The 11,089-nt window shown below is 38.0% G+C and overlaps 1 long non-coding RNA gene across 3 annotated transcripts in view; it reads left to right on the forward strand.

Annotated features, from left to right (window-relative positions):
• The first annotated feature begins 2,506 nt into the window (after positions 1–2,506).
• LOC141520950 (uncharacterized) overlaps positions 2,507–11,089 on the forward strand; it is a 37,128-nt gene continuing 28,545 nt past the window's right edge. For 2 of the 3 annotated variants that reach the window (XR_012477806.1, XR_012477807.1), the window contains exons 1-3: positions 2,507–2,664; positions 7,701–7,786; positions 8,840–9,061. This is a non-coding gene — a long non-coding RNA (uncharacterized LOC141520950). Of the gene's footprint in view, positions 2,665–7,700; positions 7,787–8,839; positions 9,498–11,089 lie in introns of those variants that run through there. The other variant, XR_012477805.1, reaches the window with a different exon arrangement.

Genomic DNA, 11,089 nt, shown 5'->3' on the forward strand with positions numbered 1-11,089 from the left:
TGGTAGAAAGACATGGCATAGTCCTCCCTCTGCAGTAAGTCCACCATCTTCATTGCCCCATAATCATTATTTTTCCCATAATCATTTCTATGACATAATGATTACAAACTTGCTCTTTTTTCTTCCTCAAGCTTTTAACCCACAACCTGCTTCCAAGACAAGAGAAATTGATTTGCATCTGTCCCAGTCATCAGACCATTAAAAAATATCACAGTCAACATCCCTTTGTTCCCAATACTACCATCAACTACATCCTTCCTAGTTACCATTTTATTGTTTCAACTTTTGGTTCTTATTGGTCCATATCCCAGGGTATCCTGATATCAGATCTTCTCACAGGCAAATTCCTGTGCTCATTTCTAAATTTCTAACTTATAGACAGAGATCAGCTGTTTTTGCCAAGAACTGTGCTCTCTCAGATAATACAAAGACAAACCTAATTTGCTGCAATTGACTCTCATAAAGAAAATCATACAAACTCACACAAAAGCTAACAATGACCTCACTTGCTACTTTTCAGGGAAAATCAAGACCATCCATCAGGAGAACACTCAAATTGTTCATTTTCCTCTGCTATCTCATAAGTGATCAAAGAATATATATTAAGTGCCTACTATGCTAAGCGCTGGGAGAGATGGGGTGGGGGGTCCAAAGGAAAAAAAGACAAAAATGAAATTTCTCCCATCCTCAGGGCCTTTGGATAGGGTGTGGAGTGAGGTAAGAATTCATCTAGGATCCCAAGGAGGACAAGGGTTCCATTGGTCCTATATGTAGACTTGATTGTAAACCAACAGTTTTATGTGGATCAAAACTTCTGGTTGGGGTTATGAAGAGTGAAGTATGTGTGTTCTTAGAGACAGAAATACATGCCTATCACTTGCTTTGTGACTGAGCTATTCATTTTATCTCTCTGAGATTCAATTTCCCCATCTATAAAACGGGGTAATTCTATTTACACTATCACCATTCAGAGTTGTGAGAAAAAATCATTTTGTAAAATACTAAAATCATGTGAATTGGCATCTCTGAGTATAAAATGTATATATTAGTATATATATAATATATATATATTATATATATACACATATATGTATATATACATTCATGTCTATGTGTTTATGTGTATGGATACATGCCTGTATATGTATGGGCCTGCCTTCATTTGACCAACAGAACACAAGGGTTTGTCAGAATAGATCTGAAATGAAAATTCAAAAGGAAAGTAACAATATTAAAAAGAAGAAGAGAGAATGATCTGGAAACCAGATAGATGGCTCAAAAGAGAAAGAGGAAATGAAGAAGATACAAACTGCCAAGGGGATAGTAGGTAAGGAAGTGATATAGAAAAGAGAGATGAGAAAAATGAGTGAGAGACCAGGAGGAAAGGAAATGGGATTATAATCAAAGAAAATTTTTAAAAAAGTCTTAGAAGACAAAGGTGAAAGGGAGTAAACCCATTCATTGCCAAGGGCAGTCATTTAGCAGAGGATACTCATGCAAAACAAACTCTCCTCTTACCTTTCCTTATTCTTTCCATAACAAATCACATTTGTATGATGCTTTAAGTGTTACAAAGAATTTTTTCTCATAAATTTCTGAATATAGTGGTTCTGATATTTTCACAATTTTATAGACTTTTGAGAGGTGAAGTGGTCAGAATGAAGAGAGCTCTAGACTTGGAGTCAGAAAGACCTGAGTTCAGATCCCACCTGATATACTAGCAGTATGACCTTGGGCAATTCATTTACCTAAGGACTTTCTTTTTTGCCAAATGAGGGAAAGGAAAGAAAAAGAGACAGAAAGAGAGACAGTGCAGGGAGGGAAGAGAAAGAGAAGGAAGGAAGGAAGGAAGAAAAAAGAAAGAAAAAAGAAAAGAGCAAAGAACAAAGGAAGGAAATAAGAAAGAAAATGTATTAAGTGATTACTACATGCAAAACAAGAGACTAAGTTCTGAAACAGAAAGAAAATGAAGTTTTTGAAAACAAGGAACTGTCTTGCTTTTCTAATGGGAGAGATAACATAGAAGGGAGGTTTCAGATGTCAGTTGGGTGGAAAGACCCCATGGTCCTTAGGCTAAGTGAAGACTATGCTAATCCATCTTTAATATTGGGAATGAATGAATGGATAGAGAGATAGAATGAATTCACATTCATGTCTAATGTTGAACACTTTCTAGGACCAAGGACTCTGAACTGAACAACTTTCCTTTCTGAATCTTCAGTAGCCATGGTGGCTGCACCTGCAGGAGCAATTGCCAGATTACTTCTTCTCCAGGGTCACTTCCCTGAATGATGACTATGGGACCCAGGGTGGAAGCAAGGCCAATGTTTTGAGGCTGTTGCTCCTTGTGGTCTTGCTTCAAGGTCTTAGGCTGTCTCTGTCCTTATTGTGAGGGAGGTGGCAGTGGTCTGACTTCCATGACTCACAGGCCTTCCAGGACTCATGTACATTCTGAGGAGACTTCACTGCTTCAGTTATGACAACTTGCCTTTCCTGGAGATGGCAGTTGGTTGGCAGTTGGGCTGGTCCCCTTCTGTACAGTTGTAACTCCCTTGGATGTTGGCTGTAAGTGGGAGCTGGGAACAAAACCCAGTGATCTGGGAGTCATTACAGTCCTTGAAGTTTAGTAGCCTCTAAAGCCCCTTCCAACTCTAAGATTGGCAGGTAGGTGCTGAGTTGAATGGAGTATTGATTCTGTAATCAGGAAGACCTAAATTTAAGTATAATCTTAGCTACTTTCTAGCTGTGTAACTCTGAAAAAATCATTTAACCTCTATTTGCCTCAGTTTCCTTATCTATAAAATAGGAACAATAGTGATACCTACCTCCTAGGATTGTTATGAGGATCAAATGAGACAATAGGAAAACACCAAGCACAGTGCCTGAAACATAGTAAAGACTATATAAATGTTAGTTGCTATTATTAAAATCAATGATCATATGATACTATAAGCAGGTTTGCTAGGATGGCTAATAAATTTGAGAGCCAGGATTCAAACCCAACTCTTGCAACTTCAAGACCAGAGTTCTATTCCACTCCTATTTGCTTTCTTATTCAGCAAGTTCATCTTTAGGAAGTTATCCTGGAATATCCCTACCTTCCCACTGCCAAAGATCTTCCCCTATGCCGAAGGCACACAGAATTGATTCTCTGTCAACCTTTCCAGAATCCTAGGACCTCAGAATGGGAAGGGACCTCCAGCCAGTTAGTCTAACCTGAACAATAAAGCCAACAAAAATTCATCCACATCACCATTCCTTGAAGAAATCCATATCAAAATAAAATGTACATAGTTTTTTGTATCATCTGATTGTCTGAAATGACTATATCAATGTTTGTTTATCCCATTTAAATGCAGATATTCTCTGTCCCAATTCTTGAGCATTATATAAAGATATATAGAGATCTATTTTTACCTAGCTATCTAGCTATCCTTGGATAGAATCATATAACATAAGTATTGATAATAAATACATATACATATGGAAACACTGACTTTCCTTTAGTAACACATATGTGATGTGAATAAACTCCAGGTAACTCTTAGTTAAGTTACGGATGAGATGTTACTTGCATTGTATAGTTTCCACACCAGGCGTTCCCATGCCCTGAAGAAACAGAAAAGCAATTATGTATATATACCCAGTGCTTAGCTAAGTATCTGGCACAAAACAGCTATTTAATAAGTGTTTATTGATTGGTATATGCACATATACAGATAGATAGAGACAGATTAGATAGATAGATAGATAGATAGATAGATGAATGGATAGATGATAGATGAATGGATGGATGAATGAATGTATAGATGAACGTTTGGATGGATAAATAGAAAAAAGAAAGAACATATAGAACCATAGATATAGATATATAGACATACAAATATATGCATATAGAGAGATTTGTATATTCAGACATGTATGTATATATGTATATGTGAGTGTATGCATGCATAGATGTGTATGCATTTATACATAGACATGCAAACTTGTCCATAAGATATGTCTGTCCTACATTCTGGTGGACTTTCATATCTGTATGAATATATATATATATATATGTATGTTATACATAAATATGAATATATAATGTGCATATTTTATGCACATAAACATGTATATTGATTTATCCTCTATAATCAGCTCTCCTAATGAGGTACTCTTACATGTATGTATGAATAAATATGTATATATGAGTATCTATACATCCACAAACTCCCATACACACACCTGCTTGGCTCCAGATAGGTCTGTCTTCTGCGTCCAGGTCTCCTAATGAGGTACTCTTAGAAATAGTGGGAAGTCTCACTTGCCCCATGCAGCAGATAGAGAAACTGGGGGACCTGGGAGCCCTCAGCCTCTGCCCAGCACGAGGACAGGAAGCAGCATTATGTGGCATTCCAGGCAGGGGTGAGGACGCAGCCGCTTTACCAAATTGGTTTTCCGACAGGAAATTATAATTGCGCTAAGTGTTCTAGAATTCGGAGACGGAGATTAATTACAGCCTAGAGTCCTACCGAGCTTTGAACTTTAAACACAGCGTGGCGTGCAGGCTCGTTAATAAGGAGGAGCATCCTCTAGGACTGTTCAGATGAACAAATAAAAACAATTTGAATTTTGATCTATGGCCTGGCCCCAGGAGAGAGCTCTGAGCTTTCTCTCTGCCTCTGCTGCTGTTTGTGCAGAACAGTGGCTTGAAAATGACCTGAGACCTGGAGTTGGGAAGCCTATTTACCATCCGAACAAATAGGCTTGGGAGAAGATGGTCACTTGGTATGTATCTTGGAGAGAGAGAACACACAAACTAGATAAGGGTTTCACTAAGGCAGTGTATGGCAAGAAGGCATACTTGAGCTGGGAGTTGAAACCACTGGGTTCTTGCCTGAGTTCTGTCACTAATTAGCTAGAAAATCTTGGGAAATGTGATGTATCAGAGAGCATACTGGGCTTAAGACAACTTTTACCTCAGTTACTTAGAGATGAGTGACCATGGACAAGTCCTTTGCTCTCTAGGCAACCACTTCTTCATCTAACAAATGTGGGAGCTGGACTTGATGCCCTATGAGATCCTTTCCAGCTTTAAATAATAAGGTGATAGGTGTAGAGCTGGAAACCAATTCAGAGACTTTTATTTTACTGATGAGGAAGCTGACTACACATGTATATCCTATATCAAATATATACTATATCCTATATCAAATTGCTTGCCTTTTCAATGAAAGGAAGGGTGAGGGAGGGAGAGAATTCAGAACTCAAAATTCTGAAAACAAATGTTGAAAATTGTTTTTACATGTAATGGGAGGGGATAAAAAATTAGATAAATATTTTTTAAAAAATAAGTGAGATTTAAACCACTTACTCTGACTCCAAGGTCAGTGTTTATTCTATTGTTCTAAAAACTGGATGACCTGGGTATATTGTAGAATTTTTGATCAGATAGAGCTTGGACTTAATGGCCACTGAGATCTCATCCAACTCTGAAATTCTTTTGTTGTGTGATTTTAAATTCCTTGATTAGAGGGATCATATTTTCTATATTTTTGTCCCCCACAATCTAGCAAAAGTCTGAGTCCATACCCAGGCAAGGAATAATTTTATCAACCTGTCAACAACATCTTAGCAAGGATCTCATCAGTCTCATCCACCCTCCCATCAATGTTGCACTGCTATCTTTCAGCCCTAGTCCATTGGTAGAAGCTTCCTTCTCTATCCTCCCATGTTTAAAGAGAGAATGCTTACTCGGGTATATTTATAGACTCAGGTCCCTTCCAATTGTTCTGTCCAAATTCTGAAGTTCTGTGAATGAAAGACTGAAAAATAAAAACAGCTGACATTTATATTGCCTGAAAGAATAGCAGAGAGCTGTTATATAAGACTTATCTTAGATGAGTCTTATTACCAGAATTATTATCCCTCTCTGAGAAATGCAAAAAATGAAATTCAGGGAAGTTCAAGATGTCTCCTGATGTAAAGTTAGTTATACCCTTAGAGGGAATTTGAAGCCAGATCTCTTCGGTTTCCAAGGGCGACCCTTTTCCCACAGTGTTATAAATGAACTTAGTGAACACACAAGCCAAATGGATGGTCAATGGGTAGCTCATTTGCTAGGTGAGACATCAAATTCCAAGTTTAAAAGTTCATCCATGGAAGTTACTGTGGGTTTCTGTCCTTGACTCTATTGCCGTTTCTGTGTTTGACCCAATTGACCATGATTCCTCCATCACCTTTTTTAATTAATTTACTCAGGACTACAAGAAGCATATTTTTTCCTTGACTTCTAAACTCATTTCATCATCTGGGAAACCTAGAGGGTTGCTATTTCAGAGTCATTCATCCAAGTTCCTATTGCTACTGCTTCTTAAAGAAGACTTCAGACAAAGGAATCTTTATTTTCTGTAATTGTTAGGAATGGCCCTCTTATCTGTCCCTGTGTTCCCACCTCCTTCTAGTGACCTCATTCTCCTTTGATCTCTACCTTGCCCCAGGTCCTCCTCAGCCACTAAACAATGTCCCTTACTATTCCTCTCATTTCTTCCACCATTCATTTTTTTCTCCCCTTTTAAAATTTGCAAGGTCTATTTTATAATCTTGGCTTGCCACTAATTTGTGGTATGCCCTTGAGCAAGTCACTTACTTGACCTTAATATTGTCTGCTATAAAATAAGGATGATCTCTAAGGTATCTTGTACCTTTCAAATTAAATGATTCCTATCTAGATCTAGCCAACTAAAAGGCATTATTGTTCTTAATCAAGTATCAGTGTGGTTTGATGAGAAAATTGTTGGACTTAGGGAAAATCATCTGTGATGCTTGGATGGTTCCTGTCCTTTGTTGAGGAAGATCAAAACAACTTCACTATGTTCAGAGTCAAGTTACAGTTTGTCTAACTGTGGCTGGTCAGACCAATACAAGCTCAGAAATACCTTCCATGGGTTGGGTACAAACAGTCCATGTGAACACCTAGGGTGGAGTCTCTAAACTTCTGTATCACATTTCCTTTGAACTGCTTCAATTCTGCCTTGTTCACAAAACACAGTACCCTCTCTGATGAGGACATGCCAGCTAACCAGTCTTGTGCCAATGTCTCCCATGTTGCACAATCATTTCTAAAGTTCTTAAGAGACACCTTTTAGGGTATCCCTGTATTGCTTTTTCTGGGCCCCCTGTGTGAGTTCTGTGTGAGTTCTCCATAAAAGGCTTATTTGGCAAACATAGATTTGGCATTCAGGGATGTCTCCTGATATAAAGTTAATAACCCTTAGAGGCTGAATTTGAAGCCAGATCTCTTCTGTCTACAAAGGCCACCTTTTCCCCACAACATTATCAAAGAACTTAGTGAACAAGCCAAATGGATGGTCAATGGGTAGCTCATTTGCTACATTATACAAATTCTAAGTTTAAAAGTTCATCCATGAAAGTTACTATGGGTTAATGTCCTTGACTCCATTGTAGTTGTGCTCTCTGTAATAACATTTGAATATTTGGCACTTTAGCTCAAGAAGGACCTTGAGTGTCTCATCCTGCTGGGTGATCTTCAGAATATTCCTAAAGCAATTTAAATGAAAGTGATTCAGTTTCCTGCTGTGGCACTGGTAGATTGTCCGGGTTTCATAGGCATAGAACAATGAAGTCAGCACCATAGCCCTGGAGACATTCAGTTTGGTAATCTAATACCTCTTCTCTCCCTCACTTTATTTTAGGTGTCTCCCAAATACTGAGCAAGTCTGGCAATGCTTGTTCTCAACCTCATTATTAATGTCTACCTCACTAAAAATATACTGCCAAGGTAAGTGAACTTGACTACTCAAAACTTCTCCATTTGCTGTAATTGATGGTTCCACATATGGATGGTGTAGCGCTGGCTGTTGGAGCACCTGTGTTTTCTTGGTATTAATTGTTAGACCAAAATGAGCACAAGCAGCAGAGAATCAATCCATACTTCAGCTTCAGAGGCTGCATTGAGGGCACAATCATTTGCAAATAGAAAATCATGACTTAACACTCCCTCCACTTTGGTCTTGGCTTGTAGCCTTTTCAAGTTACAAAATTTACCATCAGTGAGGTAGCTGACCTTAATGTCATGTACATCTCAGTGAAGATGTTTGACAACATGGCTGGAAACATCATGAGAAAAAGTATGGAAGCAAGGACACATCCTTCTTTTACTCCACTGGTAACTGCGAAATCTCAAAAGCATCTCCCACTAACCAGAACCCCTGGGCAAGCATGCCATCATGAAATTAACATACTATACTGGAGAACTTCTCCAGGAAAACAAATGTTGGCATAATTTTCCATAAACTCTCATGAATGCTGGTGACAAAAGCTTTGGATAGATCTACAGATGTTGTATACAGACCTCTATACTGTTCCTGTCATTTTTCCTGGAGTTGTTGGGTAGCAAACACCATATCAACTGTTCCTCTTATCTGTCCCTGTGTTTTGCATGGTTATACATATACACATGCAAACTTGTCTACAGATATGTCTATCTTACATTCTGGTGGACTTTCATATCTGTGTGAATATATGTGAGTATGTTATACATATATATGAATATATATAATATGTATATGTTTATACACATAAATGTGTACATTGATTCATCCTCTATATTCAGCTCTCCTAATGAGGTACTCTTACATGTATGTATGTATGAATAAATGTGTATATGTGAGTATCTATACATCCACAAACTAACAGGCACACACCTGTTTGACTCGAGATAGGTCTATTAACCTACTGAGGGGGAGACCAGTAAGAATCTTACCAGTCAATTACTAAGAGAGAAATACTCTTGTGATTGCCACAGGACAATTTATGCCCTTTACCTTTATAGAGTTGGATAATGGAAGCATACTTGAATTCCTGGGGGAGAACTTCATCATGCCATATAACCTGTAAATTTTCAACCAGCTTTTGAATGAACAATTCCACCTTGTAAATCTCAGCTGGAATAGAATCAGTACCAAGTGCTTTGCCACATGGAAGGAGCCTAATAGCATTTGAAAACTCTTCTTCACTTGGAACTTCAGCTAAGGATGGATTGACTTCAAATGAGGTAAATGATCAGTGAGTTCTGCATTAATTGGTGACAATCTGTTAAGGACACTATGAAAGTGTTCAGTCCATCTCTCTAAAATTATGTCTATCAATAATCAATGTACTCCATCAGCACTGAGTAGTTGAGATGTGATATATGTCTTTAGCCCATAAATAGCTTTCACAAGGCATCATAAAAACCCTTTGGATTGTTACTATCCACATAAAACTGAATTTCCTGTGCCTTCTTACTGAACCAAAAATTCTGCATCTCTCTAATCTTCCCTTGTTCATCACTTCTGATATTAAATGTTGCCTCTTTAGTAATGAATGAAGTGTTCTGCTGATAAACCCTGTGTTCTCATTTTTTTTTCATTTAGCAACTTCTGTATTTCCCCATCATTTTCATCAAACCAGACCTGATGTTTCTGACTCAGATAAATAAATGCAGTTTATGTACACCAAACCTCTGAAAGATGCCCACTTCTTTTCTGCTCCACTGTTGTCAACTGTGTGTGTTGCCTAATCTTCTATTCAAACCTAGCAATGAACTGTTCCCACCCAGAGAATCACTCTAATCTTTTAATATCAATTTTTCTAGTAGTCTCTTTGCCTTGGGACCGCCATTTCAGTTGAATATGAATATTTAGCAGGAGAGGATGAGTCTGTGATCAGTCTAGCACTCTGCACCTCATATTGCCTCCAACACTTTCACATCTTGATTGACTCTTCCTTACAATTATATGATTTATTAGATACAGGGATTGCTGCAAAGGTGCATCCAGAAAGTTTTATTGTGTTGAAGTAAATGAAAGACAATGTTTCTGATGAGGAAAGTCATGAGATGCATAAGTCTTCAGTAGTAAGTGACTATTGTTGCTGTTTCCAACTCCATTCCTCCCAAGAACTCCCCACCATGTCTAATAGTCTGAGTCTATTCTATCATTAAAGTTACCCAGAAAAATAAACTTGTTCTTTTTTGGTACATTGATGATAAGGAACACCAGGTGTTCACAGAATTTTTCTTCAACCTCATCAGATTTTGTCACAGTGGGAGCATAGGCACTGATAATGGTGGCATGGTATTTCCCTGAAAATGACAATTGCATTATAATGAGCCTGCTGTTCACTGATTTTGGTAGGTATATAAACTTGTTCTTATTCTAATGCTTACTGGTTCTTTGACTATGGATAAGTCATCTGTGCTACCCTAGGTTTCAGCTAACTCCTCTATAAATGGAGGTAACAAAACTGGTAGTATCTATCTCAAAGGTATACTATCATCATCCTATCCCCCAGGCTTACAACTTTTACTCCATCTTCAACTCCTCATTTGTACTCATCCCACATACTTAATATTTTAATTCTTCTTCTCATGTCTTCTCCTTTCCACCTTTATACCATCTCCTGTAAATGGTTCCTTCTTTCCATTTGCACAGCCACCACCTTGGAACAAGGTCTCATCACCTCAATCATGGATTAATGCAATAGCCTTCTAATTGTTCTCCCTTACTCAAGTTTCTTCCTCCAATGTATCCTCCATTCAGTTGCCAAAATTAATTTCCTAAAATACAAGTCAAATTATGTCAAATTCCTACTCAATAAACTCCCAGTAGCTCTCTATCACCCCCCAGTATCAAATATAAAATGCCACACAGCATTAAAGCCCATTTAAAGCTCTTTCTGGTCTTTCCATGATTTATTTCCCTTTACATAGTCCATATAGTGCCTTACACATGACATTCTTTATCTCTTGTCTCTTGAATTTTCACTGATTGTCCCTCACACCTAGAATGTTCTCTCTCCTCACTTCTGTCTTCCAGTTTCCTTGGCCAACTTTAGGTCAAAATCCCACCTTCTGCAAGAAGTCTTTCCCATCTCTTCCCATGATTATTGCCTTCCATGAATTTCAGTATCTTAGATGTAGAAAGTTTATCACATGTGCTTTCCCTCATTAGAATGAAGGCTCTTTGAAGGCAGAGACACCCTGTACTCAACTTTTTGTATCTTCAGTTCTGTCAAGTGGCTGTCACATAGTGAAAGCCTA

This window comes from Macrotis lagotis, chromosome 4 (genome assembly GCF_037893015.1).
Source record: "Macrotis lagotis isolate mMagLag1 chromosome 4, bilby.v1.9.chrom.fasta, whole genome shotgun sequence".
Lineage (NCBI taxonomy): Eukaryota > Metazoa > Chordata > Mammalia > Peramelemorphia > Peramelidae > Macrotis > Macrotis lagotis.